General features: G+C 40.2%; 1 long non-coding RNA gene across 1 annotated transcript; it reads left to right on the top strand.

Annotated features, from left to right (window-relative positions):
* The first annotated feature begins 382 nt into the window (after positions 1-382).
* LOC131912454 (uncharacterized) lies at positions 383-4,010 on the top strand. Its single transcript, XR_009379636.1, has 2 exons — positions 383-721; positions 3,772-4,010. It is a non-coding gene; the product is annotated as an uncharacterized LOC131912454 (long non-coding RNA).
* Positions 4,011-13,889: the final 9,879 nt, after the last annotated feature.

The raw sequence follows: 13,889 nt of genomic DNA, 5'->3' as shown, positions 1-13,889 counted from the left end.
AGGGACCCTCCCGGGCTGCGGCATGGTGCCAGCGGCCATGGTGGGGGTGGAGGGCTATGAGCCACCTGGCTTGACCCAACAGCATGAGCAGTGGCTGCAGCAGTGGCAGAAATACAGTCAAGAGAACAAACATTTCTGTGGCTAGTCCGTGGGCTGCTGGAGGGGGTGGGGGACAGGGCTCCGCACCAAGGTCTTGAGGTTGGAGCAGGAGGTCCTGGCAGCAGAGAGAAAGGATTTAAGAGATAGAATTACAGACAAGGAGAGGAATTAGAGGCAAGAGACAGGCAAAGACAGTGAGCTTTTCCTGGCATGCAGTTTTACATGTCACAGAAAGGAACCTGGTGTCCGGTGACGACATAATTGCTTAGCAGAGGCTGGAGGAGCATGGGGGAGGGGAGGCCCCCTTTTCCACAATGAGGTATAAGGCCCAGCAGACGGACTTCCAACATCCCAGAGGGTCGGCGAGGGCCAACGATAAAGGCACAAGATAGCCAATGAGACAATGATAGCCATAACAAAGGCTATGGGCCATGGAGTTGAGTGGGCACAGGCCATCTCCACTTGCTGTTGCGTAGGGATGGGGCCAGGGCCAAAAGACACGTGGTACCGGCCAGCGAAACAAGAGGAATCCTCAGTTGTGGGAAATGACAAAAGGGAAGGGAAGAATCTTACCAATCCAATAGGGTGAAGAGTCCCGCACGGTCCTCCAGCCAGAAAAATGGTGGGTAGTACAGGGTCCCCGAGCTTTTCAGACTGCCGGCAGGCAGGACACGGCAGTGGGATTATTATTTCCCCCCAAACTCCTGGAACATCACTGCTGCAACCTGCTTTCTAGGCTCCCTCAAGGAACAGACACACCTGAGATCTCTCCAGATGCATGACTCCGGGTTCCCTTTCCCCACTTCACCCCTTGTCAGCTTGAAGCAGTCTCAGGAATTGAGTGCCCCTTGTTCCCCACTTGCTTCCATAACTCACCTCTTTTCATAATAATCGAAACGGAGGAATGTTAATATTCTGACCTGCCCCTTGAAATCCCGCCCCTTGGGGCTGCCCTGCAGCCTGACATAAAAGCCTCATTTTTGAGGAAAAACTCCTCCCCTTCCTCTCTCCTTCTTCACTATCTCTCTCTTGCTCTATCTCTCCATCCTCATGAGGTGTGCACACTTCTGCTTTCTTTCCCTTCTCTTTCTTCCTTGTCTCCCTCTTTCCTATCTTCCTCTTCATCTCTCTATTATTATAAACTCTCCACATGGATGCAGCGCCTGGGTGTAAATGACTTTCCATGCACCGCCGCCCCCACTACATCTGTCCAGTATGTTTTCCTTCACGTATGGGATACCCTGACCTGGCCAGCCGGGGGTTGCCCACTTGCGCAAATTCATAACACCTCCCCTCTCTACTCTCCTTGCTGGAAAAACCCACAAGATTTTATCTGCTAGGATAAAAACCTAGTTTGCCATGTCTAACCTTGGGATCACAGAGCACAATATCAAATAGAGTTTTGGGACCTCAGATCTGAAAGATAAATAACTAGATAAACGATAGGCAGCTAAGGAACAAATAATATAGTTAGCATTAGGGCAAGGGTTCTGAGAGACATGGAGTAAGCAGACTTAACCTTTCCTCTGGTTCACTGGAAGGAGATGATGCTATTGGAAGAGTCTAGCATGATAGTTACATTCCTGGCCTGGAGAAACCTCTACCTTCTGAATGGACCCATCACAGCTTACCAGAGATATTCCTTATTTCATCTGTGGCCTCATTTTATTGCGTTGATATTTCATGCCAGCATTTTCCTTACAGGGAATGGCTGTATTAGCAGTGCTGTCCAAGATACGATCAATGATGTCAAAGGCCAGAATATACCCTGGGAGCTATTTTCCCTGTATCTACTGAATTCACTAGTTCCTAAATGTCAGTAAAGTGACAGAAATGATAAATGTTACTTAGGCTAGAAGGAGGGTGAGATTTCGATAGTTCGCAAGTTTGAGAAAGGTCACAGAAAATAATATTTTGTATGTTCAGTACTATTTGGGTGGGATTTGGCTATCTAAGAAGGCTGGCCTTTGAGATCAGACAGAACATGGGAATGAGCATAAAAGTGCTGAGGTATAAAAGAGGTAAAGGGAATTGTAGCATGAATCTTAAAAATTCTTATTAATAAAATCAAACCCGAGGCCAGTTATTGGAGTGAACACTGGAAGGTCAGAGAGACAGAATAAGCCACAGCTACCTCACCTCGCCGGATCCTCAGCTGGTCTTGTTTCCTCAGACTGGAGGCCTCTGAGTCCTCATCCAGAATGGGTCTCAGATGATGAGTCACCACGCCTGGCTATATCCTTGAACACATGGATTTCTGCCTCTGGAATGCTAGGATTAAAGGCGTGTGCTACCACTGCCTATCCTTTATGTTTAGTTATTGTGGCTGTTCTGTCTCTGACCCGAGATAAGTTTATTAGCATGCACAATATTTGGGGGAACACAATACCACAGGGAATGGAGTTTGGGAGTCTTCAACGTAGATAGAACGGGGCCTATAGGGTGAGCATGAATGTGGAAGAGATGACTTTTAAACTGCTTTTGAGAAAAATGAGTACCCCCAATTGGTGCAATTTACAATTATTTAAAGAGAGAAGTAGAAACGAAGCTGCCAGACACCCGGGAGATGAGAGCAGATGGTGTAGTTGGCTGGCTTCAATAGGCAGGCCTACTTTGAAAACTATTACTTGAGTTATTTGATATAAATTTCTTTATCTAACAAATTTATTTATTCTTCACACTAGATTAATACACCATTTTTAAGAAGCAGTAGGTAAGATTTCTGCTGAGTTAGCGATACAGCCTCACTTCTTTTGGAATTTGTTTCCATAAGATAAAGAGCCAGCCGTACAAGGGTGCGCATCCTTGAGAAGTTTGATTATACAAATCCAAGATCAGAAAAACTGTCCAGTGTTTTAAACCAAACAAGCATAGGATGGGAAGCCCGGAGTAGATAGCACACAGATGAAAGACACATTTAAAAGCAACAATCGGGTGTGAGCTACTGACACCTTTAGGGTATTAAAGGAAATCATTTGGGCTTGCTGTGGAATCAGATGCTAATCAGATTAGCCACATTCACTAAATTTGCCCTTGCCTCCTCCTGCTGCTTGGCTTTCTAGAGTTGAGGCTGCGCCATTTTCAGTCTTTTCTGACAGTTCCATACAGTAGAAGGAATCTAGGAATTCTTCAATTATCTCCCACGGCATCAACAATCTCAGCCAAGTCAATTTTCTATGTATGTGTGTGAGGGGAGTGTTGGGGGTCCAACCTGGAGCATCCTGAATGCTAATCATGCACTGTACCACTGAGATATATCCCTATATCCCTAGCTCCAATTAATCTCTTTTAGCCTCTATTTCTTGATATGAAACATCAAATAATTCAAGATATTCTTTATTTCCAGTCTAAAACCTTTGGTTACTATAGAAACTCTTCTATAGGAACTGGACTTTGTCTAGACTTCAGCTGGCTTCATCAGAAGACAACCAGAGCATGATCTAAGACTAATTTACCACCAGTGAAGTATTTATAGAAGGACCTACTTATTGATATAAACAGTTAAAATTGGTGTGTCTATATTTACTCCTGAGAACACCTAAGGGAGAATCTTAACTCTAAAATGTCAGCATACTAAAATGTCAACGTAAGTCCCTCTTAACTGGTTATTATTGCTGAAGAAGTACTCACTGTCTAAGTGAGTTTTCAACCACTGTCTGTATTTCTATCTAGAACATTAACAGGGGTGAGTGACCTTCCTGATCCTTGACTTAGGAGGCAGAGGGAAGAGGCATGCACCTTGTGGAAACATGTGACTAGTTCTAGCTCCTACAGTCCCCTTGGCATCTGGAAATGAAGACTCATTACTTTCAAGCTGTTATGGACTTCACAGCTGGCTGTGTTATTTATATGAGATGACAAGACAGACTCTTCAGGACTGAAGCCTTTAATAAATTGATCAATTTACTGAATGTCTCAGACTAAACTCTCTATGGAGAGCAGTGTCAGTAATTCTCTTTTAGATAATTGGTTTGTATGAGGATCTATTTTGTCTATCAGTGTAGAGTAATTTATGTTTAGTGAAGGAGCTTGGTAAGGTGAGAGACCATGGGGCTTTAAAACACACAAAGGTTTACATTTCAGTTCCACTATGTCTGGAATGCATGGCCTGCAGAGAGATGCAGAAGTGCCATGAGAAAGATGCACATCCTATTATTAAAGCGAACATAATAAATACTCAAAAGTTGTGCTGCAGTCAAACACAATCAGTCACATAGCATAATTGTTGGCGTGGAGTGGACATTAAAAAACACTTGTTTGGTATGTTAGTTATTCTCTAACTTCTGAGAACTTAGGTTTACCCCTGAACTTCTTGGTTCCCCCCAAATCATTGAAAATGGAAGATGGTATCACTAGCTGACATCAATTTCTATATTCTTTTCCATTTATTTCTTCTCAATCTCAATCTCTTTTCCTTAGAGAATTGAGCATCAGAGGTAAACTATAGGACTGTGATGAAATTTCACTTCAGTTTAATTCCATACACATCTTTCCTGCAGCCTCTGTAATAGGAGTCACGTGAATGATAAAAAGATCATCCCTAAATAGCCCCCACATTACAGCTCAAAGGTGAAACACAGGTACCATACCTTTGCACAGCAAACAAGTTTGCCCCCAGGGGTCTGTACACAGGCTGCTGTTTGGGTACAGGATTAATTAGTCACATCAAGGCAAATGGGACATTCTGAGACTGAGGATGATGTGGAGAGACTGTGTTAGCTTCGTGATCAAAGATATGAGACATTTAGTCCATAATGCTGAATTACCAAAGCATTAAAGTGTGTAAGCTAAATAATTTATTCATATTTTGTAAGGACTTTCATCTTTTGTAAGATGATTCTGCAGTGTATTTTTTTTTGTGTGATTCTTTACATGCAGAAAAGAATCAGATGAAGGAATTAATGTTATTAATACAGAAAAGGAGCAGATACCCTTGTATCAGAAAAGATGAATCATACACTATTGACTGAGGGAGTTGGAAGGGAATGCAAGCAATGAAAAGAAACTAAAATCACTAAGATGAAAGCTACAGAAGAATGGGAAAGCCTTTGTCATAGAATAGATCACAGGAGGTGACTTTAAAAATAATGATGGCTATTAATTTTGAAGCCAAGACCTTTAAGTTAATTACTTAAATCATTACCACTTTCTTCCATACTCTCTCTCTAATCTGACACTGCTACTTCATGCACTAAAAACACACCAGAGTCAAACCAAGAGGCTGTTGGTCATCACAGCTTAGACATGGTGACCTACAGCTTCAAGACTGATGTGGACATAAGCAAAAAAGCTCAGAATTGAAGAGAGCAAATTTCCACCTGGCTTGGAGACTCTGGAATTGCCAGTCATCTCACTGAGACACTGAATTTATGTGGTTAGCATACGAGAAGCCCTGGGTTCCATGACCAACACTAAAACACATCTGAAGTGGACATATGCTTCCCAGACAACCCTGATCAGCAACATGAGCACACACAGGGAAAAACAGCAAGCCAAAAAGCAATAGCTCCAAACAGATTTTGAATTGAAATAATCTGAGATTTAAATTCCATTTCTGTGTTTTCATAGATTTGTGGTCCTTGGCAGTTAAGTACTTTTCATTGAGGATCACTTTACTATCCCGACCTTGTCAAACTTTGCCTGTTAAAGGAGGTGGAGCATAAAGTACTTGGAAGATGTCAGGTGCTCCAACCATGCAGTTCTTTATTTTCTTCCCCTGGGATCAGCACTGAGGAGGATGTTGGCAAATACTGTAGACAGTAAGTTGAATATTTAACTCTTGAGATGTATAAGGACAGATCTCAGAAATATATAATACATATGTAATAATAACACATGTATACTATACATATAAATATATGCTAATAATAATAGCAACAGCAATATAAAAGACAAAGCCTGATACATGGAAGGAGTCAATCACTGCTGATTCCTGTTTTCCTCCATCCATAAAAATGAAAGGAGGTGGTACTAGATGGCCTTCAAGGACGCTTCTTAGTTCTTAAAATCCTGCAATTTAATAGATTCTCCTCAAAAGAAACTGGAGGTTTGTGTGCACTTTTATATAGAAATACTTAGTTTCAATGGAGCATTCTGTCTGGATGTTCATGAGATGGGCCTCCAAATGCTACCCCAAACTGATTTTTTCTGCTTAACAAAAAACAAAAAACAAAAAACAAAACCAAAAAAAAAAAAAAAAAACCCAAAACTTTCCTTTAAGCAAGAACTCAGGAAAAGTTGAGAGCAAATGAATAAGAATGCCGTTCTGTAGGGAAGGCAAAAAATGCTTAAACACTGGTAAAAAGAAGATGGGGTGGTAATTACAAAAATGGGTGGAACCCGAGGAGAATACGTTCTCAAAAATCACATTTGAAGGCAGACAGAAAATGTCTGACTATGGAGGACTGAGCCAAGAAGGCAAGATCTCATGCAGTATGGGAAAGCAGAGGAAGATATGGTCAGGAACAGACAGTAAGGCAGAACAGGAGCAGAGTTTTCTAACAAAATATTAAAAATAGCGAAAAAGATGAGGGGAAGGTACAAACAAGGAAATAATTGTTTTTCCTAACGTGGCTTTTGTGTGTGGGGTTTCGTTGTTCTTATTTACGTAGCTTTCCTATGAAAATTACATACCATGGCCTCTTCTCAGGGGATGTTATCAGTATGATTGGTCCAACTTCTTGTTTGTTTTGGCGTTGGACATGGAGCCCAGGACCTCTTGCATGCCAGGAACATGCCATGCCACTGTGATATACTCTAGAACCTGCTTTACTTATTTTTGACTTATATCAAGGCAGCTAGGAAAAAAAAAACAAAAAAACAAAAAAACAAGAAGCCATGAAGAAAGGTTTTGTAGGATGCTAATTAATATAACTAACAGACAACAGTCAAGATGTCTTTTTCATGTGGCCAAATTCAGGCACCACGGAACAATGGTAGCTTCAGAGAAAAACAAAACAAAACAAAACAAAACAACAACCCGCTAAACACTGCTTTATTTGGTTTGGAATTTCAGAAGTCATATGTTGTTAGGGAGCATGCAGGTAGCTTTCAGAATAGCCCGGTTCATTAAAAATTTATCCCTCCTGGGGAAATGTACAAATATGTATGCTTATGGCTCTCTAAAAAACAAATTTAAACCCAAACACGTGTTAAATGATAAAATTAAATCACATTTCTAACCAAATAGTTTGCTACTCTTTGCAGGGAAATTTTCTTTATAAAATATAGTTTTAATAGCAATAGCTACTCCTTTAAATTTGGAAAATAAGTTATTCTCATCTCCTGGGTACCAACTGTTCCTTGGCATAATGAGACTTTATTCCTGCTTTCCTGGGTTGAGTTTCCAGAAGCCACTGCAGTTTACTTTTAATATAGTCACTAGATTCTCCTAGTGCAGAGCCCAGGACAGAGCGTAGTGCTTTCAGTGGGAGTCTGGAATGATGACAGGTGAGCTGTACTTCGTGAATATTAGTTTGGCAGTACGTGGAGGACATACTGGTGTCTGCAAATGGAACTGCTGAAGTCTGTACAGTCGAATTGAAGAGCCTGATTTCTTCTTTAGGGGATTTTAGGTCTTACTCTTTTCAGACTTAAAATCCTCAGCACTCCAAGGGATCTCTGCCTTGATTATTGCTGTGATCCAGATAAGTTGTGCCCCCAACCTGCCCCCAGGAACCAAGCATCCCACATCCTCCTCACTAGGCCTGGGTGACAATTAGCTGTCCCAGAACTGACTACAGAAGTCAGTATTCTAGGCAGCCACTGGCATAAACATGGGAGAAGCCAAGGGGAAGAGAAGACAGAGGATAGAAATGGTGATGGAAGAAGTGGAGAGGAGAGATGTCTGTTATAGGCTCAACTGTCTACTATCATTCCTCAACTTATCGAAACGGTTCTAATATTTTATTTGACCTGAAAATGATGGTATCATGCATTTGTTTGGAAAACCTTTATAAGAAAAAAAAAAAAAAAACACATCTTGCTCCCTGTCAGAAGTTGCCTTTTGTAACTTAAATATTTAAATAAAAACATCCCATATCTTCCTCTAGATGGTATATATTTGGAGAAACATTTTCAGGCATTTTTTTTTTCCCATTTGGCATGTTGATGGTGTACCCTGTGAGTTTGAATTGGTAGAACCTATGTTGCTCTCCCCTCAGTCCTGCCGTCCCCTGCTTCACAAGGTACACATACTTTAGATCATCTCATTTTTTGAAACTAAATTTATTATTTTTTAATTAATAGAACCAAATTGTGCAATTGGTAAAAGTTTGCATTCGTTATAACATCTGAAAAGGGATTACATTCTAGGCTCTGCTGGAAAGGGATTCATCTTTTCAGGATTATGTTTGGTATTTTCTTTCTTTAGTTGGGCACAGAATGTTGTAAAGGTAAATTTGTCAACTAGCAATGACCACATTCTAAGAAATACCCATTCCTGCTGTAAAAGCCCCAGGTCAGACAGGTGAAAGAAACCATTCAGCTGCAATCTTCCTTACCCAGTCTTTATCCCAAGAGTGAGGGGAAGAGCTGTCCTTTATCCCTTTCCATTTTCTTCTCTATATATTTGAGCTTGTATTTGTTTGGAAAATCTTTATAAGAACCAAACACATCTTGCTCTCTGTTGAAAATAGCAACAAAAAAAGACTCATCAACACCTCCTTAGGTTTTTAGGCTCAGGATTTTTGCTTTTGTCTAAAGAATGTATTATGCTAACTTACTATTTTCTGTTCACTTCTTCCTACCCTTTTCTTAAGCCCTAGAAACTTCACTTAGTGATAACTATGTTAGAAGACTTACCAGATTATGTGCCTATCAAATCTCTCCGTAAGTGTTCTCTTTCTCTCTCTTCCCCTCTTTCTCTCTCTCCCTTTCTTTTTGTTTTGTTTTATAAGATAGGGTGTCATATAGTCCAGAGTGACCTCTAACTCTCAATGCTTTTGCTTCTAGCCACCCCACCCCCAATACTGGGGTTGTAGGAACTTCACCTCACATGCTTTTGAACTTAGCTCAACTGTCACCATCTCAGTGAGACTGTGTTCACAACCTAATATCCCATCCCATCTCTACACTGGCCACGTGTCTCTTGACTGCCTTCTTCCTCTCTATGGCAGTTAATACCATGTAACTTATTTGACTTTTACAGTATCATCTTAATTGGTGTTACATAAATCCCAGGCAATATTTTATTTCATTTTTTAAATTTATTCACTTATGTCCATTTGTTTATTTTAGTTGTAGTGTAATTTAACTTCATTGTAATCAACTCATTTCTTGGTGTGCAGCTGATGGATTTTAAAATAGTGAACATGCTTCTGTAGCCATCACCACAGTGAAGACCAGAAAATTGTCTTTATTCAAAACCTTTCTTTTACAGTCAGTCTTCTTCCTTCACTTTCAGCACCTGGCAATGACTGATCAGCTGTCAATCATTCTAGTTTTGCCTTTCTGAGGACTTGATGTCAATAAAACAAAAGGTGTGTGTTTGTGTGTATGTGTGTGTCTCCCAGCATGAAGCTTTTGATATTTGCTGTGTTTTCAAGCATATAGGTTGTTCTTTCAATGCTGAATATTTCGTGTCAATCCAAAACTTCTTTACTTATCACTTTTAAACTATTTTAGTTGCCCATATCTAAACATAGTTTTGAAGTATGACAGTTCATCACTTGTATATCATGTGTAATGATAAAATCAAGATAATAAGCCTCATTTTTTTAAATTTTTATTTTGCAATACAATTTAGTTCTACATATCAGCCACAGATTCCCTTGTTCTCCCCCCTCCCGCCCCCCTCACAATCCCCCCAGCCCGCCCCCCATTCCAATCTCCTCCAGGGCAAAGCCTTCCCAGCCTCATTTTTATTTCCTTGAACATGCAACATTTCAATTAGGTTGGGAGCCTTTGGATACCGCCATTTTTTCTTTTTCAATATTGACTTTGGTTACCCTACTGATCTCTAGAACACTATTGAGCTGTATTTTGGTATCTACTGTCTAACTTCTCTCTGTCTCTAGTCCATGACAATAATCCATTGTGTAAACAGGCTGTATTAACTCATTCATTCATCCACTTATGAGCAATCTGGTTGATTCCATGTTCTTGGCTACTGTAAACAGTGCTGTGGGAAGCATAAGTGTGCATGTATCCCTTTGATATGTTGATGTTGCCTTTCCACATACACAGCATAGTGGGATAGATTGTCAGATCATCTGTTTCTAGTTTCTAGCAGAAGCATTTGTGATTCCAGGGCCTTAGACAGCAGATGGATATGTTCAGAGGCTCCATGGAGGACAGCACCCAAGCTCTTGGTTTCTGATGTGTTAGCTGTGATCATGGGCCCTGATGAAACAAGAGACAGTGGAGCTGTGTAGCATCCACAATATGGGAGCAGAGAGGCATGGTCCTCAGGCCTGTTGAATGAGGTTCTGGCAGAAACAGCACAGCAGAAGACACCCTTTTGATCTTTCCATCAAGATAGTGTAGGCACCAGCTTCCAAGATGGCACTAGCATGTAGAAACAGAGTCTCTAGGCTGGGCTGTGATGGCTACCTAGTGTCAATTTTCTTCTTAAGCAAAGCATTTGCATGGGCACAGGCAAAGCCTATGATTGCAACATTCCTGTGCCCAGGATCAACAGACTCAGCAACTAGGAAGGTGAGCCCAACTCAAATTGGTTTAATAAAACATTGATTGGCCAGTAGCCAGGCAGGAAGTGTAGGCAGGGTAACCAAACTAAGGATGATGAAGAGGAAGGGCAGAGTCAGGAGTCACCAGCCAGACACAGAGGAAGTAAGATGAGAATGTTGCACTGAGAAAAGGTACCAAGCCATGTGGCTAAACATAGATAAGAGTTATGGGTTAATTTAAGTGTAAGAGCCAGTTAGTAATAAGCCTCAGCTACTGGGGCTCTCTGGTTTATCTTTTTCTGAAGGCATGTAGCCTCTCCTGGCCAAGGAAGTGTACCTTTGCTGTCATACCATATGTCTCTGACATTAAGGTTCCATTGCTGCCTTGTGGAGTTGCGGTTTTCTTCCTCAGATAACCAAAATTCAGCCACTAATTTGTTGCCTTGTTTCTTCTCTAAGGTGGAGGCCAGAGATACCTCCATTTAGTTGTCTTGCATCTGTTTAGGCTCTTCTTTATGGGCATTTCATTTCTATTGGCAAGGAGTAACTAGCTTTACAAGAACTATGGCAGTGTATTCCATAGCAACTCTGTCACTTATCTTGACTTCCATTTTTTCATATCCCTTCTGTATGATCCCTGAGAAAGGCAAGGACCAAGCATCAAGATTCATGTCTCTTAAAGATCTCATTTTGTCCTGAGACTCTAGCCAATTCAAGGGGACAAGGAAAGCAGCTGAGAAAGGAACACTGGGATGAGGGATGCTAGTGGGCTACCATGCTCTCTCATAATGGGGCTGGGGAAGGCTAGTGTTAGTTATCCAGAAGAAAATGATTTCCTGTACCCACTAAGGGAGCTAGTCCTTAATGTTGCTCATGAAAGACAAAGCAAGCCATAGTCATATCACGGCTCATGTAACCTAACTGTTAATGGCCTCCTCTGTTGTGCACATACCTGTTAGTGGTAAAAAAAAACAAAAACAAAAAACCTCTTAGTTCAGCTGGCTGTGCTGGGTCTGAACAGGACTATGTATATGATACTTTCTCATCCTAGGGGAGGTCTGTCTATCTGGTACCAATGGATACTTTGCTGAAGTCTCCTGTCCAGGATAGCTTATAGCTTTCTCAGCTCATGTGGCCTCCTCTGTAGGATTTATTCACCTTTTTACTCTGAATTTTCACTCTTTCTTAAGACTTACAGTGGAATCTGGGAAGTCTTCAAGCACAATGGTCATTGCATGGCCTTTCTTAGCATTAACTCGTGTCCTGTGAGGCTCTGGGGCTGGAACAGTAGTGCATGCCGGGGAAGTATTCAGAGCTTGGGCGATGCACATAACAGGCTCCCTACACAGGATCTACCATCAATGTGCCAAGGGGAAAAGGAAATGTCAGAGCATATTTCTCCAAAGATAAATGTGTAGGATGATACTAAGTTAAGTTCAAGTGACTTTTGAAACATTCTAATTTTACAACTTTTGACATTCTAGTATGCTTTTTCTTTCCGTGACAGTCTTGGTATACATGTACTAAATTTCTGCATGAGAAAGTTGGTAGTTCAGTGTGTGTGGAGTTCCTGTCTAGGAAGTGCAGTAGAAGCCAATGTTTTATTATCTTTAGAAGAGATGTGAAGCCATATTTCTGCAAACATCATCATAGAATGATACAGTTCAGCCTCACTAGCTCCTATGAGAGTTCTGTGGTCACAGCATGCCTCAGGTTGCTAAAATTGTTTCATATTTTTAAAGATCAAAAATAATAATATACTCAAATTTTTTAAAAAAGATTTTGGTGCAATTTATCATTCCTGCTTTCCCTGGAGATCTGTGGGCACAAGGACCTTCATGCTCTCAACACATTTTAAACCACAATTTTACAAGTTGCTATACTAGTAGTTCTACCCAAACATAAACTATTTTTTTATGTATTTTTAGTGAATGTACTTTCTAAGTCCTCAGTAATCAGTTGTTATGTTAGCAAATAATTGATTATTATTTCTATTGACCAAAGAAGAGTGCATTAGTAAAGTCTGAAGTTTATATGCTACAAATTTACTGCATAAAAATAGCTGTTTTTCACATACAATTAATAAAATAACTGTAGGGGTGGTAACATAGGTTCATGGTAGAGGGCTTACCTAATGTCGGCAGAAGTTTCTCTCCTGCCTGCCTGTTCCCAAATACCCAGTAGCTGCTTCCCAAATAATTGACTTGGAGGCTTAATATTACTTATATATGCCCAGCCAGTAGCTCAGGCTTATTACTAACTAGCTCTTAAACTTAAATTAACCATAATTCTTATCTATGTTTAGCCACATGGCTTGGTACCTTTTCTCAGTTCAGCATTCTCATCTTACTTCCTCTGTGTCTGGCTGGTGACACCTGACTCTGTCCTTCCTCTCCCATCATCCTTAGTTTGGTCATCCTGCTTGCAATTCCTGCCTGGCTACTGGCCAATCAATGTTTTATTAAACCAATTTGAGTGACAAATCTTTACAATGTACAAGAGAATTATTTCACAGCACCTACCATGTGCACTCCTGAGCCCTGCCTACTTCTCCATAAAAGAAAATTTTAACTAAAGTAGAAATAGTGACAATTAGAAATTAGGAAGGTACATATGTGCTTAATTTGGGCTAAAATGGCTAGATGTTATCAGCACTGACTGTATGCATAAATGAAATGATCATATTTAACTTCATTGATATATACAATTAAATATATGCTAATAGCACACATATTAAAAAGAAATTGTGACTGATTTGATTTAAAATAAAACCATTGAAACATGCAGAAACTTTTAGAACATGAAGCATACAATAAACAAAAAAAATCATAGACATATTATATGCATGCTTAGTAGGAAATATAGCTGACTATAAAACAATACTCTTTAAGAAAACTGAAAATAACAGAATCTCCAAATTATAGTGTAGGATAAACCAGATATTAAAAAATAAGAAAAGTACAAAAAATACACACACAGACACACAGATACACACACACACACACACACACACACACACAAAGCCCATAAAAACACACAATTGGAAACCATAGTATATAAGGGAAAGACTAATAAGATTAAAAAAAAGCTGTAAGAAAGCAATATGAGATTTAAAAAAATATCTTCAAAAATACCATTGAGTTAGTTTTGTTTTGGCCTTCT

The sequence above is a fragment of the Peromyscus eremicus genome, chromosome 6, assembly GCF_949786415.1.
Source record: "Peromyscus eremicus chromosome 6, PerEre_H2_v1, whole genome shotgun sequence".
Classification (NCBI taxonomy): Eukaryota; Metazoa; Chordata; class Mammalia; order Rodentia; family Cricetidae; genus Peromyscus; species Peromyscus eremicus.
Note: the sequence above shows the minus strand (reverse complement) of the source record. Positions and strands in the feature narration are given on the sequence as shown.